The 9,795-nt window shown below is 40.6% G+C and overlaps 1 long non-coding RNA gene across 1 annotated transcript in view; it reads right to left on the bottom strand.

Annotated features, from left to right (window-relative positions):
- Positions 1-319: 319 nt before the first annotated feature.
- Positions 320-9,795, bottom strand: part of LOC109387586 (uncharacterized) — a 21,058-nt gene continuing 11,582 nt past the window's right edge. Inside the window, exons 2-3 of the long non-coding RNA XR_002125030.1 lie at positions 626-838; positions 320-502 (exon numbers count right to left, since the gene is read on the bottom strand). This is a non-coding gene — a long non-coding RNA (uncharacterized LOC109387586). The remainder of the gene's footprint in view (positions 503-625; positions 839-9,795) is intronic.

Raw genomic sequence — 9,795 nt, 5'->3', positions numbered from 1 at the left:
TAGACGTCTACAAATGTATAGTGTTTACGCAAACCCTAAAAGTTGACCGAAATTTGATTGTTTGTGGGTTTTATATGCTGAAATCCAGCAATGTCCACTGAACGAACCGGCCTAAGGTTCTATTTAATGCCTCACTATTCGTTGTCAGAAAAGTCATGACGTATTTTTTCTATGTTTCTCTTTGCAAAAATGCGTCATGACTTTCCCAACAGCCCAATGTTTCCATCCAGGCTAAGAGTTAGCATATGTTTGCTGATTCCCGTGAGTGTTGCTTAGTTAATAGGAACCCAGGAGAATGTATCTCAGAGATAACCTTGACCCCCATGCACTGTCTGAGAAGCCAAACTGAGGCCAGAGAGGTAAATGAACCCACCCGAGGTCACTCACACCACTAGTGGTCTCCCAGAGCTGGAGCTGGGCCCCATACCTCCGCCTTCCAGGGGACACGGGGCTGGGAACCACATCGTCTGTGACAGGTCAGTCTTAACAATCTTCTCAGGTGCTTTAAAAAAAGAGACAATTCTTTCAGAGTCATAGTTACAAAGCCATCCATTTGCTCTTGCCTCAGCTCTTTAGGAAACATGCCACGATGGAACTCTTTTGAACCCGAAATGCAAACACGTACTTGCCGATAATTACTTCCCATAATTGAGATCAAAGCTGGCTTTGGCACTTTCTCAAGCGCTGAGTCGCTTCCATATTTTTTTTCCCTGAATCTGGGCTTTAGGAAATCGCCCTCGAGTAGTTGTCTGCCAGGAGGCCTGTCTGTCTGCTCTTCACAGCAATGTATCTTCTTTCATGTTTGTTCCTTCGATAAACAACGTTGCAGCATTTATTGCTAAAGGGAAGAGAGAAAAAACAAACAAACACTGTCATCTAGGCAGAAAATGAAATATTTTGAGACATGTCAAACAGCGTTTTAATCTGATGGGTGGTTTTGCATGTAGATACGGACATCACCTTCCAAGATAGTTTCTATCTTCAACTATAAGCTCACCCTTATAGTTTATAGATATAAATAATAATTTATTTATTAAAATGTATAGTTTATACACATACACACACACATACATATATATATATATATATATATATATACCTATATACATTCATTAATATTTCATTAATATATTGGGTTGTCAGAAAAGTCATGACGCAATTTTGCAATAAAAAACATAGAAAAAAATACATCATGACTTTTCCAATAACCCAATACTATCCCTCACCTTCAAAAAACACACACTCAAAAACCAGGTACAGAAATGAAAGAAAAAGACAGCCTTTCTATTAAAAATAGAAGTAAATTGGTGCCATCACTCTAACGCCCCCTAAAAAGGAAGAGAAAGAGAGTATCTCAGGAGCGATATGTAGCCTGTTCTCGCTGCAGCTCGCCAGGGTCTTGGGCCCGCCTTGCCTTTTCAGCTCTGATGTGATAAATCATGGAGGCTTCATCCGATGGTACAGTGCACAGCTCTCCAAGCTTTAAGAAAAGGCCGATTCTCTCCTCCGCGGGCCCTGAAAGTAATTATATGCAGCATTTCGTGGGAAAGTAGATTAATGCGTTGTTTTGTTTTGCCAGAAAGATGGCTCACAGATCTCTCAGGTCCTCAGAGGGACTTGCGGCATACCAGAGGTTCAGGACAAGTGACAAGGTGCTGGCAGTGGGACTTCAAGCACCTGGCAGCAGTTGACTCTGCGTAGGGAGAAAGCAGATGACTTTCTCCCAAAAGTACATACCGTATGACTCCATGTTTATACAATTCTAGGAAATTGCACCTGAACTATTGTAACAGGAAGTAAATGACTGCTTATCTGGGGCCCAGGAGCCCGGGACAGGGTGGGAGGACAAATGGTACATGTTTTGAAGCTTTTTTTTTTTATTATTGAAATCTTGGACTTTAACATTGAATGAATTACCAGCTTCAGCAGATGGATCACTCCTGGTATTCTTTCCTAGAGATGAGAGTGGGGGGACGATCGGCAGACCTTTGAATAATCCTCTTAGTTTTATCCGCCTCATGCATATCACAACTCCTCAAAATAGCAGTCTTTTCTTACCAACGGTCCTAGCTGTCACCTTTCCCAGGGCTGCCGACCGGGCTCAGCTCTCTGGCTCTGCTTCTGGGGGTGCGAGAGCCTTATTCTTCAACTCATTACGTGCAGTTGCAAACTACCCTGCTTCTCAAGCAACGTGTCGAGTTGTTCGTGGGGCCGCTTTCAACCACCAATGAAAATCAGAAAAGGGCCCGCCGTGGTGAGCTCTGAAAGTAATAGCAATACTAGTAACAGGGTCCACTTCTATATTTCTATAATGTGCCAGGGACTGCATTTTAAAAATATTACCTATATTCCTTCTCCCCCAAATTCTATAATAGACATTATTGTCCGTATTATACAGGTTAAAAACAAATGGACGCAGCAAAATTGAGCACACCGCCCATAGATAATAAACACTTGACACCCTTGCTAATAGCAGTATCAGTTTTCCACCAAGGTCCATCTAAGGTTGAAAATTACTTGACTTGCATTTCATCTCACATTTCCTCCCGTGATGGAATCAACTTGCCCAGGATATGAAGACAGGCGACAAAAAAAAAAAAAAAACTTGGATAATTCACCATCCCAGATGGTGTAGCAATGGGTTATTCTATTATTATTAATAGTGGCCAAGACGAAGCCAAGTTAAAAACCAGTTCTTCAAGGAACCTGAGCTGTGTTTTTCTGCTGAGAGTAGCCCTTACCCCAAATCATCTTAAAATTCATTAGGTAGGTGTCATTTCCGTGTTTACTTCGCCCCCACACGTTATCCCGGGGAAAGTGCCCTTTGGTGGCGGGGATGCACACTTCACACTACGCACTACATCTGAGTCACACCACATCGAAGTGACTGTGTCATTCATGTAACACTGCAGTAGACTCATATCCTCTCATCTTGTCACATGCCAGGATTAAGTAGCGAGATACTCGTTTTTGTTTGTTTGTTTGTTTGTTTTTAATAAAACCATTTGTATGCACACCAGTTTTATAGACTAAAAGAATTTGCTATAAAATTTGAATTGTGGGATGTTGAGCCTCTTGGACCGTGTCTATGTAAGGAGGGGCCATTCTATCTTCACCGCCTCCTGAAAGACGCCCCCTTCCGAGAACCACTGCCCCAAATCTGCCCAAATGCTCATGTGCCCCTCCCTGAAAGCCATCAAGTCCTGGCATTGCCGGTAAGCTCTCTTACTCGGCCTCCATGGGGCGACCATCTGCAGGCATGTCACTGTGTCACCACACGGAGCTTGGCAGGGGGACCCTGACATTCTCTGCAAACTGTTTAGAACAAAGTGCATATTTTTGTGCCTTTTTTTTAAATATGTATTTCAAATCACATGCTATCTATTATTTTTATTTTTATATATGTGTGGGCAACAACTCAGCAACGAGTGGGTTTGTTTTCCTCCTGGTACTCTCATTCTTTCTCCTGCTCTATTTTATCATCTGTTCAAAACTTCAAACAGACTTATTAACTGTTTACAGGTGTATCCCGCTTGGTTACACTGGCCTATCCGGTGTTTGGCTTATGATATTTAAAAATTCAAAAGGGAGAGAGCAGACAATTCTTTTCAACCATATGTTTTCTCCTGTTAGAACGACACTTAATTTAAACATACTTTTTGCTGGTCTGTTCTGACCTAAAAGAACTTGCGGAAATTAACTCAAAAGAGAGGCTGTCCAAACATTTACCTAATCTCTTCAACGGAAAGCCGTGGAAGGTAACACATTAAATTTCCACATTTGAAGAGGAAATTTTCTTCCCACAACTGTCGAATGGTCAATATATTTGGGGCTGGGATTAAGGAAGGTAAGGTTTTCATAAAGAGCTACGTTTTCCATTTGCTATATCTGCGTTTAGTAGGAAGAGCATCTTCTCCAGCCCAGTCTCTGATTTCTACCCAGCATTGTCCGCCGAAGTTTAGAAGAGTTTGCAGGATTTCCGGCTTTACAGCAACTGCAGCAATAGCTTCGTTGTCATTATGCACCAAACTTACAGCTGTCCCTGATTTGACCAATCTCTTAGGAGCATTCCCCTTTTATCACAGCTGCTTTAGAAAGTTCTACTTCTAAGGGAAAGGCTGTCTGAATAAATGCTTTTTAGATTTTATGGAGGCAGTAATACCTGCCTCTCCCGGAAAGGCTATCCTTTAAATAGTGCTGTGTGCCCACTGTGCTGTCTCACGTTTAGTGCAACTTTGTAGATACCTACAGAGGTGGTTTTTGCAGGTTTATTGAGGTATAATCAACATACAATCAGAGGAACTTGTTTCAAACGTATGGTTCGATAAGGTTTAAACTGTATCCATGAAACCATATGCTTGCGTTAGTGTAGCTGTGTTGATAGTTACATGAAGTTTTTCAACACGGGAATTTCCTAAAAGAGAAATTTCTTCAATAAGATCACCATTTTAAAACTAAATCACAATGTTTAAAATAAAATCATCATGTGAATTCCCAATTTGGTTCGTTTTCTTGACCCAGTACATACTCAGTAATATATTTTGGGTGGTAGATGGACGAGAATTAGCTTCCTAGTAATTCTAAAATGACCAATATCTTTATTTACTTGTTTTTACCTAACATTTTCTTAATGTTATTTTATTATTTAACAGGATAGCTTTGCAGCCCAAATTTTGCAAGAACTGTTTTTTTCCAAATTCTGTGATAAGTTTGACTCTGCTTATTCTTGTAGCTAATATTCATTTGACCTGATTACCACATATGCAAATTCAATGCAAAATAAGATTATTTGAACAGTTATGTTTCATTCTAAAACCATGCATGAGCCCCAAGGGGTATTTTTTTTTATTAGTCTGTACCTTATTTAAACATTTCCACAAAAAAACAACAAAAAAGGTGTGTTCTCAGCAGCCACTTGTCAGCCCCAGCTGTCTAGAAGGTGTCTGCATTGTCACCAGTCTGCGTAGTCTGATGTCTGCATCCAGAGATAGTAGTTAGGTGCCCCCAACCAGGGGAGGCTGTGATGTGGCCTCACATATGTTTCCTGTCATATAACGCAATTTATTCTGCATCTTTGCGACGCCACAAAAGAGAGTAGCAGATAGCAACTCTTGTAATACGCCTCTCTGAGTTGTGAAATGGGTTTTTTTTCTTGGAATCGTGATGCCTGGTTGCCCGGTTTTTCTGAGCTCAGAAAAGCCATGTATTCCTGAACTGTAGAAACTTGTCCTTTATGCCAAATGGATATTGATTTCTTTAAATATCTTTATTTCTCCTGGTGCTTGTTCCTTTAAAGATAGCTATGCTGTTTTTAGGGCTCTGACATCCACATAATGTAAGGAGGATGAAATACTGTCTTCTGCCACATCTTCCCCTGCACAACTTCCATATAAGTATTTACATTTAAAAAGATTTTCCAGTGTCATTGCCCCCCAAAACAGTGACATTCTCAGGAGGTGGATGGGGCCCCATGCCTTGTATATTAAACTATAAGTCCTTTGAAGAAAATTTATTTTTGCATTTTCACTGTGCTGGCAGTGTACAGACATGTAGCCAGTATTTAACACAGGTTTATAAAGTGAATCTCTATCTGGCCCAGGAGAGAGGAGAAACCCATATTATGTCAGCAGGGAGTGAGCATGAGAGAAATGCTGCTCAGTGCAATTCTAAAATTTCATTCTTGGCTCCAAAATTTACTTGCTATACACGTACAAGGAGATTTTTAAACATGAGCCTCTGTGGCTCAGACCCCTGACGTATGAATGTTTAATGCTGTCACTGCCATGTGGGCTAGCTGTGGACTTTATTTAGTGGAGGAGAAAACAGTGTGAGCGGTTCTGTAAGCTGACGGAGGCTCACATTCGAGCATCCTGTGAGGACCCCTGGGATTCTCACAACGCCAGAAACACTGGACGGTGCAGTCCAGAGAAGGCTGGTTTTTTACAAATTGGTCTTACTTTCCCCCTAGCATTCCAGGTAAAGCCTTTCACAGGAAGATGGACTGGGCAAAACTCTGTTAGAGATTCCTAGCATCCTTAAGATTCTCGGAAAGCCTGAGAAAGCGTAAGAAAAAGGATAACATTGAATTGTATCTTAGTGGCAAAGAAGAGGTGGATTCTTTTAACTTAGTCCTTGTTGAACATCTTTTAAAAGAGATCAGTCCATAGTTGTATGTCCAATAAATACATTATGTTAATGTACAGTTGAATTCAATTGAATCTTTCTTCAGAAATCTGGAATCTTTTGGCTCCGTGGGTCACGGTGTTTTCATTGTTTTTAGTCAAATTCTTGACGAATTCCTAAAATATAATAGTAATACTCCAGGAGCTAGGGATTATAACAATATGAAAACATAATCCCATATGCAAATTGCCGAAGTAAGATAAACAGGATACAGCTAGTGAATAAGATGGCATTTCTAATACCAGCAAGACTAATTTTCATTGACTGTAAAATGCAGATTATGACATATACTATTATTACCTTTCGTGCCACTAAAAACAAAAGCATAGTCAATTATGTTTGCAGTATGTCATTAATTAAGATGTATCCTGGCTCGAGAAATGTTAAAGAATGAAAAAAACAAAAAAAAGTGTGCATCTTAAAATTGATGACACACTGCATTTCTGACATAACAGGATAAACTGGAATCAAAATGAAAGGGGGTATCATTGGTTCACTACGTAATCATGAAATATATATATATGTCATGATCTGAGAAGCACCATGGGTTTATTTCTTAGGTCCCAGCCTAGTATTACAGATGGGTATGTCTTTGGGTCAACTAGTTTCTTCCTAGGAATTACAGATGGCAGAACATATCTTCTGATGTCCCATCTGATAGTCCATCTGCTAGCTAGAGTTCAGTGTTCTGAGCCTGCATGCCGATTTTAATTCTCTACATTGAATTCTGGGCAATTTGAATGATTAAGGAGCATGGCTATGTAAGATATTTTAATAAATAGTTCTATTAATAAGCAGCCATTTATGATGGTGTAATTTTACCTCACTGTGTGAAAACGGTGCAAAAATGCACAGTTTCTCACTGGGCCCTGCCTGTATGACAGTGCTCCCAGTTCTGGGGGGAATGTCTGTCACTTCTCCCAGGACTGGTCGCTCAGCGAGCATCTGTGTTTTAGCTCGCGAGCCCCCACCTGCACTCACCCCTCCTGTCAGGTCAGCTCCCACCCTGCAATGAGCGTTGGGGCAACAGCAACTTGGTGTGGGGTAAGCAGAAGCGATAAGATCAAAGTCCTCACAAAAACAGAGGAAGAACAACTTGCCCTTTGAAACCTGGGCTCTTTACATACCACCCGCGGGCTTGTAAAGCCCTCTGAGCATCACAGAGGACGTGTGGGGGTGGAAAAACTTGATGAGACGTTCAAATTTCCCTGTGTTTTAGGTTTTAGGAGAAGTCAGTTCTGTGTCTTAGGGTCCTTTTCTTTCTTTCTTTTTTTTCTTTCTTCCTTTCTTCCTTTCTTCTTTTCTCTCTCTCTCTCTCTCTCTCTCTCTCTCTCTCTCTTCCTTTTTTCCTTTTAGCATAGCTCCCTCAGTCTGCTCTGGTCGAACCAAGCTGAAACATTCCATTTGCTGTGTAAGGACATGATCAACTGAATTTTTTAAAAGTATAATGGATAACTTGAAAGTTAATAATTTAAAGAGTCTACTTTAGAAAAGGGCAATCATTAGAACTATGCATCGGCTTAAGACTTTGGAGATCTGCCATTCTATTTTGAGGTTAAAGACTAAAATTAAAATAAAAAAAATACTTCCTTATTAATATTCCCTTCAGCTGAATTCTTAGAGCTGTTCAAAAATACTCCCTTATTAATATTCCCTTCATCTGAAACCTTCGAGGTGTTTTCCTTTTGCTGAATTTTGTGGCCTGAGCTTTTTTTTTTTTTTTTTTTAGGAAGATATAGTAATAAGTGAATATATTGTTATAAAAAGTTTTTTTACAACAGAATTATTCATATAAATCTCTGCTCTTCTATTCATAAAACAAATCGTTTATATTGATTGAAAAGACTAGTCACATGAGCTTTCAATATTGGACATATTATTAGGAATCTGTGTGGCTTTTTACTGACAACTGGTGATGTAGGGTTTAACATGGACAGAGTTGACCTACTTCTAATATAATACATATTAAAACTTTATTTATGCATTCTTCATTTTATCAAGAAAATGGGTAACTTGGAACTTGCTAATTATGTAATTGAAGATGTTTTATTATTTGTGAAAAGAAAGAGCTTTGCTGAAACTCTTGGAAAGTTTGTATTGCTTCTTGGGCTTTGATATTTCTGTCAGAACACCTCTAGAGACCTTAATGAATGTTCAAGGTTCTAAGAAGTTGTTCAATGTCCCAAGAGTATTATGGAAAGAGCACAAATAATGAGCCACACAGGAAAAGCATGAGACCACCATAGGAAAAGGAGGCTCAGGACATTTTAGGCTGGCATCCCAGGGGACATAGGTTCTCCTAAGAGGATGACAATCTTTGTGACGATTTCATGGCTCCTCTCTTTAGCTTCTCAAAGGCATCATTGACAGAGCAATGGTTAAAACCCCTGGTCTAGTACCTCCCACTGCTCTAAAAGTAATTAACCTTATTTTCACTACTAGCTTAGCACCCGGTTAACCAACAAGCACTCTGTTTGTCCCTAGAGTGGCCCGTGATTATTTTTACATGAAGAAAGTCCTAAGTCATAACCACAAAGTGAGCACCTCCTACCTCGTGTGAGTTTTCCTGTAACGTCATCATTAACTCTCAGGCTGTGGGGTTTCTCGGGTTCTTAGATACTCAGAGAAGTGTAATGGTGTGTGTGTGTGTGTGTGTGTGTGTGTGTGTGTGTGTGTGCATGTGTGCATGTGTGTGTGCGTATACTAGGAACTCCATGGTCCTGACTCACCACCCTTTTCCTGGTCCATCTGGTTCCCTCACAGAACCATGAGCCGTTCTGCCACACTCACCATGAATCAGAAAGCTAAAAATGGTCTAGAAAAAAATAGATTAATGGTGGTTCTTTATTCCTGAAATGTGTTATTATTAGTTTCACCCAGTTAAATATTTAACGAACCAGGCATATTTAACTACTCAGTGCCATTTTTATTTTATTTTATTTTATTTTATTTACTCTCACATCTCACAAAAATAGCATTCTCGAACACCACTTTGGAAGACGTGGCTGAAAGAAGAAATCCAGAATTACACTTTCATCATAACTGTTCTCTTTGTGCACGAGATGCCTGCGGACCTGTTTTACCTCTAATCTTCATTGGATCGCTGTCTTCACAGCTTTCCTGGAAAACAGGGTCTTTGGAAAGGAAGAGCTCAGCTCCAGGGTGCCATGTTCCTAAAGAAATTACATTCAGTAAATGTGACTGGCTCTGGCCGTGTACGGGAGGCTGGAGACCAGGCAAGGGTAACCATAAGACAGGTTTGGTCTTAGACCAACGTTTCGTGGAGCTCACAGGTCCCTGGGATTTACGTATGTAATAGAATTTACACCAAGTACTTTGGAGAACTGTCCTGGGTCAGCCTCTGAGAGGAGGAAGCCAGCTGTGATGGGAGGAGGGTGCCATCACAAAACAGGTGACTTTGGGTAAAGGTCTTAAAGAATAGGGAACGTCTGTGAGATGTTTGTTCCCTGAACCCCAGCTAGAAACAATGAGAGAAAGCAGTAGCAGAGAGGAGGTGTGGCCGGCAGGCAGGACTTTTTCATTCAGACAATGGCCAGAAATGCGAGTGGCAGGAGTGGAGTGGGCGTGAGGAGAGTGGGGGGGCAGCGGGGT

The sequence above is a fragment of the Hipposideros armiger genome, unplaced genomic scaffold (genome assembly GCF_001890085.2).
Source record: "Hipposideros armiger isolate ML-2016 unplaced genomic scaffold, ASM189008v1 scaffold_163, whole genome shotgun sequence".
Taxonomy (NCBI): Eukaryota; Metazoa; Chordata; class Mammalia; order Chiroptera; family Hipposideridae; genus Hipposideros; species Hipposideros armiger.
The sequence above is the reverse complement of the archived record's forward strand: the minus strand, read 5'-3'. Positions and strand labels throughout refer to the sequence as shown.